Here is a 9,997-nt window from a genome sequence, read left to right on the forward strand (position 1 = left end):
ACTGTGGAATGTAGAAGAGTGCAGGTGTGTGAAGTGAAGACACAAACTGAGGGAATGCTGGAAATGGAAAATCTGAGTAAATGAACAGGAACTATAGATGCCAGCATAACCAACAGAATGCAAGAAATGGAAGAGAGAATCTCTGGCATGGAGGATACAATAGAGGAAATTTTTTTGTCAGTAAAAGAAAACACTAAAACTAAAAAAGTCATAACACAAAACATCCAGGAAATCTGGGACACCATGGAAAGGCCAAACCTAAGAATAATAGGGATAGAAGAAGCAGAAGAATGCCAACTCAAAGACACAGAAAATATATTCAACAAAATCACAGAAGAAAACTTTCCCAACTTAAAGGAGGAAATGCCTATGAAGATACAAGAAGCTTACAGAACACCAAATAGACTAGAACCCCAAAAAAGTCCCCTCACCACATAATAATCAACCCACTAAACATACAGATTAAGGAAAGAAAATTAAGAGCAACAAACGAAAAAGGCCAAGTGACTTATAAAGCAGACCCATCAGAATAACATCCAACTTCTCAATGGACATTCTGAAAACCAGAAGGTCCTGGACAGACATTATGCAGATACTAAGAGACCATGGATGCCATTCCAGACTACTATACCCAGCAAAACTTTCAGTCATCATAGAGAGAATACACAAGATATTCCAAGATAAAACCAGATTTAAACAATGCCTATCCACAAATCCAGCCCTACAGAAAGCACTAGAAGGAAAATTTCAACTTAGGGAAGATAGATGCACCCACAAAAGCACAGGCAATGGATAACCCCACAGCAGCAAGTCCCAAAGAAGGGAAACCTCCAAAAATAACACGAATTAACAATTACTGGTCATTAATATTCCTTATTATCAATGAACTCAATTTGCCTATAAAAACACACAGGCTGACAGAATGGATATGAAAACCAGATCCATCCTTCTGTCACATAAGAGAAACACACCTCAAAAGCAAAGACAAACACTATCTTAGAGTAAATGGTTGGGAAAAGACTTCCCAATTAAATGTATTTAAGAAGCAAGCTGGTGTAGCTATCCTAATATCTCACAAAATAGACTTCAGCACAGAATTCTACCAGAATTTCAAAGAAGAGCTAGTACCAATACTCTTCAAGTTGTTATACACAAGAGGAACAGAAGTAACACTGCTAAACTCTTTTTATAGTCTACAGTTATCCTGATACCCAAATCTCACAAAGATGCAACAAAGAAAGAGAATTACAAACCAATCTTTCTCATGAATATTGATGCAAAAATACTCAGCAAAGCTCTTTCCAGCCAGCACCGAGTGATGGGCATCTCTCGAGACAACTGGCACAAGTGCCGCAAGACCGGGGGTAAAAGAAAGCCCTACCACAAGAAGCAGAAGTATGAGCTGGGATGGCCTGCTGCCAATACAAAGATTGGCCTTCGTCGTATACACACAGTCCAAGTCCAAGGAGGCAACAAGAAGTACCGTGCCCTAAGATTGGATGTGGGGAACTTTTCCTGGGGCTCTGAGTGTTGTACTCGGTAAATAAGGATCATTGATGTTGTCTACAATGCATCCAATAATGAGCTGGTCCACATCAAGACCCTGGTAAAGAATTGCATTGTGCTTATTGACAGCACACCATACTGACAGTGGTATGAGTCTCACTATGTGCTGCCCCTGGGCCGCAAGGAGGGGGCCAAGCTGACTCCTGAAGAGGAAGAAATATTAAACAAACAAACAAACAAACAAACAAAAAGATCAAAGAAAATCCAAAAGAAATATGATGAAAAGAAAAAGAATGTTAAAATCAGCAGTCTTCTGGAGGAGTGGTTCCAGCAGGGCAAGCTTCCTGCCTGTATCGCCTCAAGAGCAGGCCAGTGTGGCAGAGCAGATGGCTATGCACTAGAAGGCGAGGAGCTGGAGTTCTATCTGAGGAAGATCAAAGCCTGGAAGGGCAAATAAAGCATCATTCATAGTTCATGTAATAAAGGTGTTTATTGTTGTATAAAAAAAATACTCAGTAAAATACTGGCAAACCCAATCCAAGAACACATCAAAACAATTATGAACCATGATCAAGGCGTCTTTATCCCAGAGATGCAAATATGGTTCAACATAGGAAAATCTGTCAATGTAATCCACCATATAAACAAACCAAAAAAAAAAAAAACAAAAAAACATGATCATTTCATTAGATGCTGAAAAAGCCTTTGACAAAAGAGATCAGGAATGCCAGGAACATACCTAAACATGACAAAGGCAATTTACAGTAAGCCAACAGCCAACATCAAATTAAATGGAGAGAAATGCTGTGGATAGCACTCTGTATGCTGTGAATGTGTTGCTCTGATTAGTTGATAAATAAAACACTGATTGGCCAGTAACCAGACCAGACAGAAAATATAAGTAGGATAAACAGAGAAGGAGAATTCTGGGGAAAGGAAGGCTCAGTCAGGAGATGCCATCCTACTGTTCAGAGAGCAACATGGAATGACACACAGATAAAGCCACAGAACACGTGGCAACATATAGATTAACAGAAATGGCTGACTTTAAGTATATGAGCTAGTCAGTGGTAGGCTTGAGCTAATGGCCAAGCAGTTTTAACTAATATAAGCCTCTGTGCATTTACTTAGGTTTGAGAGGCTGCAGATTGGGCTGGACACAGGAAAACATTCAGCTACAGAGAAACTCAGTGTTTCCACTAAAATCAGGTACAAGACAAAGCTATCCACTCTCCTCATATCTATTCAATATAATACTCAAAGTTTTAGCTAGAACAATAAGACAACAAAAGGAGATCAAGGGGATACAAATTGGAAAGGAAGAAGTCAAACTTTTGCTATTTGCAGGTGATATGATAGTCTGCATAAGTGACTCCAAAAATTCTACCAGGGAACTCCTACAACTAATAAACACCTTCAGTAATGTGTCAGGATACAAGATTAACTAAAAAAAAATCAGTAATTCTCCTATATACAGATGAAAAACAGGCCAAGAAGGAAGCCAGAGAAATATCACATTAGCCACAACTAATATAAAATACCTTGGAGTAACTCTACCTAAGCAAGAGAAAGACCTGTATGACAAGAACTTTAATTCTTTGAAGAAAGAAACTAAAGAAGACATCAGAAAATGGAAAAATCTTCCATGCTTATGGACAGATAGAATTAACATAGGAAAAATGGCAATCTACAGATTCAATGCAACCCCCATAAAAATCCCAATACAACTCTTCACAGACCTGGAAAGAACAATACTCAACTTCATATGGAAAAACAGAAAACCAAGTGTATCTAAAACAGTCCTGTACAATAAAGCAACTTCTGGAGACATCACCATCCCTGACTTCAAACTCTACTATAGAGCTATAGTAATCAAAACAGCTTGGTATTGGCATAAAAAATGACATGTGGACCAATGAAATTGAATTGAATACATTGTCAATAGTCTGTACACCTATGAACAAATGATTTATAACAACAAAGCCCAGACTGTACAATGGAAAAAAGAAAGCATCTTCAACAAATGGTGCTAGCATAACTGGATATCAACATGTAGAAGATTGCAAATAGATTCATATCTATTGCTATGCACAAAACTCAAGTCCAAGTGGATCAAAGGCCTCAATATAACTCCAGCTACACTGAACCTGACAGAAGACAAAGTAGGAAGTAGCCTTGAATGTATTGGCACAGGAGACCACTTCTTACATATAACACCAGTAGCACAGACACTGAGAGCAATAATTAATAAATGGGACCCCCCCTGAAACTAAGGAGCTTCTAAAAGGCAAAGGACACAGTAAATAAGACAAAATGGTAACCTACATAATGGGAAAAGATCTTCTCCAACCCCACATCTGACAGAGGGCTGATCTCCAAAATACATAAAGAATTCAAGAAACTAGACATCAAATACTGAACAATCCAGTTAAAAAACAGAGCTAAACAGAGCAAGGGGAATACTCCTGCACTGTTGGTGGGAGTGTAAACTTGTACAGCCACTTTGGAAATCAATATGGTGACTTCTCAGAAAGTTGGAAATCAATCTACCTCACGACTCAATGATACCAGTCTTGGGCATATACCCAAGGAATGCTCAATCATACTACAAGGACACTTGCTCAACTATAGCAGCATTATTTGTAAAAGCCAGAACATGGAAACAACCTAGATTTCCCTCAACCAAAGAACGGATAAAAAAAAATGTGGTACGTATACACCATATACACAATGGAGTATTACTCAGCAGTTAAAAAAAAAAGACATCATGACATTTTCAGGCAAATGGATGGAACTAGAAAATATGATCTTGAGTAGTGAGGTAACCCAGACCAGAAAGACAAACATGGTATGTACTCACCATAAGTGGATACTAGGTGTAAAGCCAAAGATAACCAGACTACAACCCACAGCTCCAAAGAAGCAGTGAAATGGATATTCTTTTATGTTGGTGTGTGCTTGAAATTGATCCAACAACTCTGTCATATTTTGTAATTTATCAATGATTATTGCCCTCACTTTAGGGGCTGTGTGAAGTGGCAATGGGAAGTATTGTGTAAAGGGCTCAATGACAAGTACATATGCAAATTCTTGCTTCATTTCATCTTCAACTCAGCTTAAGGAAAGAAGAAGCAAGAACCAATGCTCCTCTGTGAAAGCCACAGCCTTAGAGCATGGGTGGGTCTAATGCAGGGCCATCATGAACCAGTAGAATGTTTTTTTAAATTCCATTACATCACACACAGATTATGAATAGTGTTTTTATTTTGTTTATTTGTACATAATGGTGCCAAACCCTCCTTAGGATCTCAGAAACCTTCTAAAAGTCAGCAATTTTCCCATCAGCACTTTCAACTATTGGCAACACAAGTTGCATTTCAGTACCAATATATGGATGGTGTTCAAAGTTATAATGAAACAGTGGATGCATATTACTGGATGATTATTAGTACTGTATCTATTGACTCAACATTTTCTATATGCATATGAATATCTCTTTGATATATTGAATTGTTATTATTCAAGTTAAATTACTCCATAATGTAAGAATAATGGTAAAAGAATGGATAATTTGGAAATAATCTTCTTAGATGGATACAGAACACACCCAAAAGTACTTGAGAACATTTTTCCAACAGTTTTCCTGCATATAGTCTCAAGCAATATAAGATGAAGAGTAATGTGTGTGTGTGTCAGTATATTTGTGGTCACAAATGTGAGTATAGGAAGTAAAGACCAACGGTGACAATATTTTTCTGTTTTTCAATTCATGGCATTAAATGTATAGTTAGATCATAGATTCTTATAATCCAGGCTCCTTTCTACCTGTAAATTTCTCCTTTTGTAAATGTTTTTCCATAAAGAAGTAGGGAACCCTTTAAAGTACCATGTCAAGAGAACAGGGTTCAAAGCAGAAATCTGCTAATTAACCCACTTTGTCTGGCAAGGGACCTGTTGGGAGGTGAAGACATTGGAGAATAGGTTAGTAGGGCACTTAATTATTGCTTTCTTTAATTCAACATGAGTTGCTTGAACACTGAGAATCTGATCAGTAGGTGCTAGTCTAGTTAAGATAAGAGTTAAAAAACATGGGTGTGTTCATAAATCGGATTTATTAAAACCTTATACTCTTAGAGAGAAAGACTTGGTATTAACTAGTTTTAAAACAAATCACTTGCTTTATCTGCGAAGATGTAGTTGTTTTAGGATAAGTATTTTTTTCCAAAGATTTCCCCCTATATATATACACATGTATTCACACAGATAAGCAATGAATGATGATCCTGGATAAAAAAAAAAATAAGATGACTCCTCAGGCTACTTTCCTTTTAACTCATGGAAACAAAGCCCCCGTAACTGATTCTGTGGCAGTTGGGGCCAGCTGCCGTGTGAATTCCTCCCTATTGATGTCGCATTCTATAAATGGCAGAAGCTTTAACCTTTATTTAGCAGGATAAGCCATTAATCTGTCTTCAGACTTTCCCCTACCTCCCACAGAAAAAAAACAATTTGCTTTTCAAAAGTTTGTTTGGAAATGAAACCAAATTCTGTGTTTCCTCTACAGATGGTTGACCTCTTTCAGTTGATGACTGCATTACTCATTTAAACAATTATACAGGTCAATATAGTGTAATCTAAATTATTTAGTCTCTTGGTGTTTTTCAGACACTACTGACAGTTGGAGGGATTCCAGCTGCTGCTTGTACCTGGATTTGAACTCCACACGATAACAGAACTCTATCCTGAATTTCCAGATTGTCCATTGATCACCATCCTACTTGGTAGTCCTTAGGGAGTCATAGCTTATGTATCAGTATGTCAACAAAAATGATTCATTGCTTTCAGATAAATAGTTAAGAACACATGGGACTTTAAAAGCATCAGTCCCACCTAGTTGGGCTTTCCTCTGAAGTGTAACTTTAATACACACACACACACACACACACACACACACACACACACATATATATATATATATATATATATATATAGGTTTGTCCTCTACTGGGAGCAATTCAAATCTACCAAATAGACTAGGAAAATATTATGATAACCTTTTCCATCGTAATTTGTACTAAGGGCTTGGTGTGTACCAGGATCGAAGTTAATTACTATATAGCATTTCAGCAGTGTAGTTCACGGAAATGTCAGAGTTAACTGAGGAGGACCTGGGGTCTCAGAAACATCAGCGAAGAGTCAGCCAAGGAACATGTACTTCATGGGACAATGAAGGTTTATAAACATGAAATTTGGAATTGAGGTGGAAATAAACCTAGAACTACCATGCTCACACCAAGACAATCCAATGAAAGTGGATGTCTGGAGACAGAGAGGGAGCACCAATTCAGCAACATCTGCTGGTCTTTCCAGCACCTTTGGATTATTTTTAAATTAGATCTTAGGACCCAGCAGTTAACCTAACAGCTGTAAAAATGATTCTTGGTAATAAGGGATCTAACTTGTTCAAGTTAATATATTGGTTTGAATTAATGAATTTTTAATTCAGATTCTCTTTACAGCTTGAATTCAGACTAATTACAGGTTTTAAATTGTCACTAGTCAGAGCTCAGCCAAGGCATATTTCCTCTCTTCTTTACTTGCACCCTGAGAATTCATGAATCAATTTTTTTTCTGGGTCATGACTTTGCCCTACCAGGAGCAGAGAAACGCGTTCAGTGAGAGGAAAATGCAATGGCAGGGATCCCAGTCGGTCACAATGCAGACAAAAATGGAAGGAAGTAAATGGCAGAGGGAATTTCCCAGCAATTATAGGGAATAGCTGGAAGATTGCATATATAAATGAAATAGTAATCAATTTAGTAACTATTTTTAAGTACTGCAGTAACTGCTTTTGTACTTGTAACTTGGGATTATTGACTATTTTAGAGGAGGAATTGCTTGTGTAAACCTTTCTTTTAAACAGCAGAGGTCACCTTAGCATGAGCCTCTCCAGGGATGCAGGTGGAGGAGACTTTCTGCTCGGTGGTGATAAATTCTAAACATTCAACAACCCTCCTCTTGTCTCACTGGAACTCAGAATCAAATGCACATTGTCAGCGGGATCTTTTTTTTTTTAAATGAATGAGGTCAAATTTTCAAAAATAAATACTTGCTAAGTAATTTATTTTGTTTTTCTTCTTTTACAAATGAATGAGAAGAGTATGAAATTATTTAATGAACATAAATTCAACTACATTTTTGGTTTATATAACAGTATTCCATTAGTATTTACTACTGGAAAAAAATGTCCAGTACATCATTCTAGTTCACCTACTATGACTTTATTTAAAACTAAATATGTCCATGAAAAGATACTTATTAATAAAGATATGCAGCATATAATTAAACATGGAGAGTCAGCTCCAAAGTCAAGAAATAATTGTTATTTAGGGAAGGAAATAGTGCTTTAGAAAAACTCTGTTGGTTTAGGCTTTGTTTACTCTTCTAGCCCTGGACCTCAACTATCATAGGTATTAGACTTTCAGACTTTTAAGATCAGGAGTTAGAAAAATGTAATGTTTTTGCTTGTTAAGATTTTATATGAAATATTCTTTTAGTGGTTGCAAGCTCAATAGAATGCACTGTTAATTATAAAGCCTGTTCTATGATCTATAAATATGTAATTTTTAATTTCTAATGAACCCATTCATTTATGTAGCTTGTTTAAAGTAATTTTTTCTAGTAATCTTTTAGTGCAAATGACAATATATCATTGTCGTATTGTAAAAAACAATAACTATTTTGACAATAATGATAAGGTATATTAAGACTTTCTCCTTCTGCATTTTTTTCCATTCCTCTAGTTAACAAAGTGGCTATAACTTTCACACTAGGACTGCTAAGATAGTTGCCATCTTTCATGTAATGAGGGTAGGAGGTGGGGGTTCCAAGAAATAAAAATTCCCAGGAAATTCTTAAATGCTATTTTAGATTTTAATCACTTTATTAGATTTCTTGCTTGAGTGATTTGTGCAGAAAACATTTTATCTATTTTGTTTTCCTCTGATTACCGAACTGTGTTATACACAAAAGTCTACTTGAAGCTCGCTCACAGTTTAAAGACAGGTTTAATAACAGGTGAACACTGGAAAATATGCAAACAAAATGGCAGACATGAATGACTTCATTTAAGGCATAATTGCTTCTCATCAACCAAAGAAATCATGCAGAAACAGTCTCTGTTTTACCCCGCCAGGAAGAGACCAGAGAAATCATTCAGGCAGAGAAACCAAAGGAAGGTCCATTCTTGGGTCGCAGCCAGACAGCCAATCCACACACAGATCCAAGTTTAAGACAATAGTTCTTAGAATCACAGTTCATCATAACAGATAATTATACAGCCAGTAAGACAATAAGGTTTTTTGGCCTCTGACTATATAAACTAATTGCTGGCTGTGGAGCTCTGCCTGGAAGGCATACAGCACAGCCCCTGAAATGTCTTCTTTTTATGTGGGCACTGGTATAATTTGGGTGGACAAGAGAGGTAGTGTCTAGTGAATTCCATATGGTGCCTTTTTTTGGTCTGTAGATTATTTACTCATGACAGACATTAGCCATATTCCAAATGGCTCCTTCCTCCCACCTGAAGAGAGAGGTTTTAAAAGAAATTATCCTGTCTAGGCTTCCAAAGCAGCTTCCAGTTGATTAAAAAGTAACAATAAAAATGAAATTCAAGCAGGTTCAGAGTAGCTGGATTTATGTTGAGGTCTTTGATCCACTTGGACTTAAGTTTTGTGCACGGTGACAGATATGGATCTATTTGCAGCCTTCTACACGCTGATATCCAGTTATGCCAGCACCATTTGTTGAAGATGCTTTCTTTTTTCCATTGTACACTTTTGGCTTCTTTGTCAAAAATTATATGTCCATAGGTGTGTGGGTTAATGTCAGGGTCTTCAATTCGATTCCATTGGTCCACATGTCGGTTTTTATGCCAATACCAGGCTGTTTTTATTACTGTAGCTCTATAGTAGAGCTTGAAGTCGGGGATTGTGATGCCTCCAGAAGTTGTTTTATTGTACAGGTTTCTTTTAGCTATCCTGGGTTTTTTGTTTTTCCATATGAAGTTGAGTATTGTTCTTTCCAGATCTGTGAAGAATTGTGTTGGTATTTTGATGGGGATTGCATTGAATCTGTAAATTGCTTTTGGTAAGATTGCCATTTTTACTATGTTAACCCTGCCTATCCATGAGCATGGAAGATCTTTCCATTTTCTGAGAAAAAGTAGGAAATAGTCTTGAACGCCTTGGCATAGGAGATCACTTCCTAAATATAACACCAGTAGCGCAGACACTGAGACAAACAATCAATCAATGGGACCTCTTGAAACTGAGAAGCTTTTGTAGAGCAAAGGATACGGTCAACAAGGCAAAGCGACAGCCTACAGAATGGGAAAAGATCTTCACCAACCCCACATCTGACAGAGGACTGATATCCAGAATATATAAGGAACTCAAGAAATTAGACATCAAAAGGACCAACAGTCCAATTG

The 9,997-nt window shown here is 37.1% G+C and overlaps 1 pseudogene; it reads left to right on the forward strand.

Moving 5' to 3' along the window:
* The first annotated feature begins 1,109 nt into the window (after nt 1-1,109).
* On the forward strand, nt 1,110-2,170 carry LOC102917405 (small ribosomal subunit protein eS8 pseudogene; annotated as a pseudogene).
* Nucleotides 2,171-9,997: the final 7,827 nt, after the last annotated feature.

Source organism: Peromyscus maniculatus, chromosome 14, assembly GCF_049852395.1.
Source record: "Peromyscus maniculatus bairdii isolate BWxNUB_F1_BW_parent chromosome 14, HU_Pman_BW_mat_3.1, whole genome shotgun sequence".
Classification (NCBI taxonomy): Eukaryota; Metazoa; Chordata; class Mammalia; order Rodentia; family Cricetidae; genus Peromyscus; species Peromyscus maniculatus.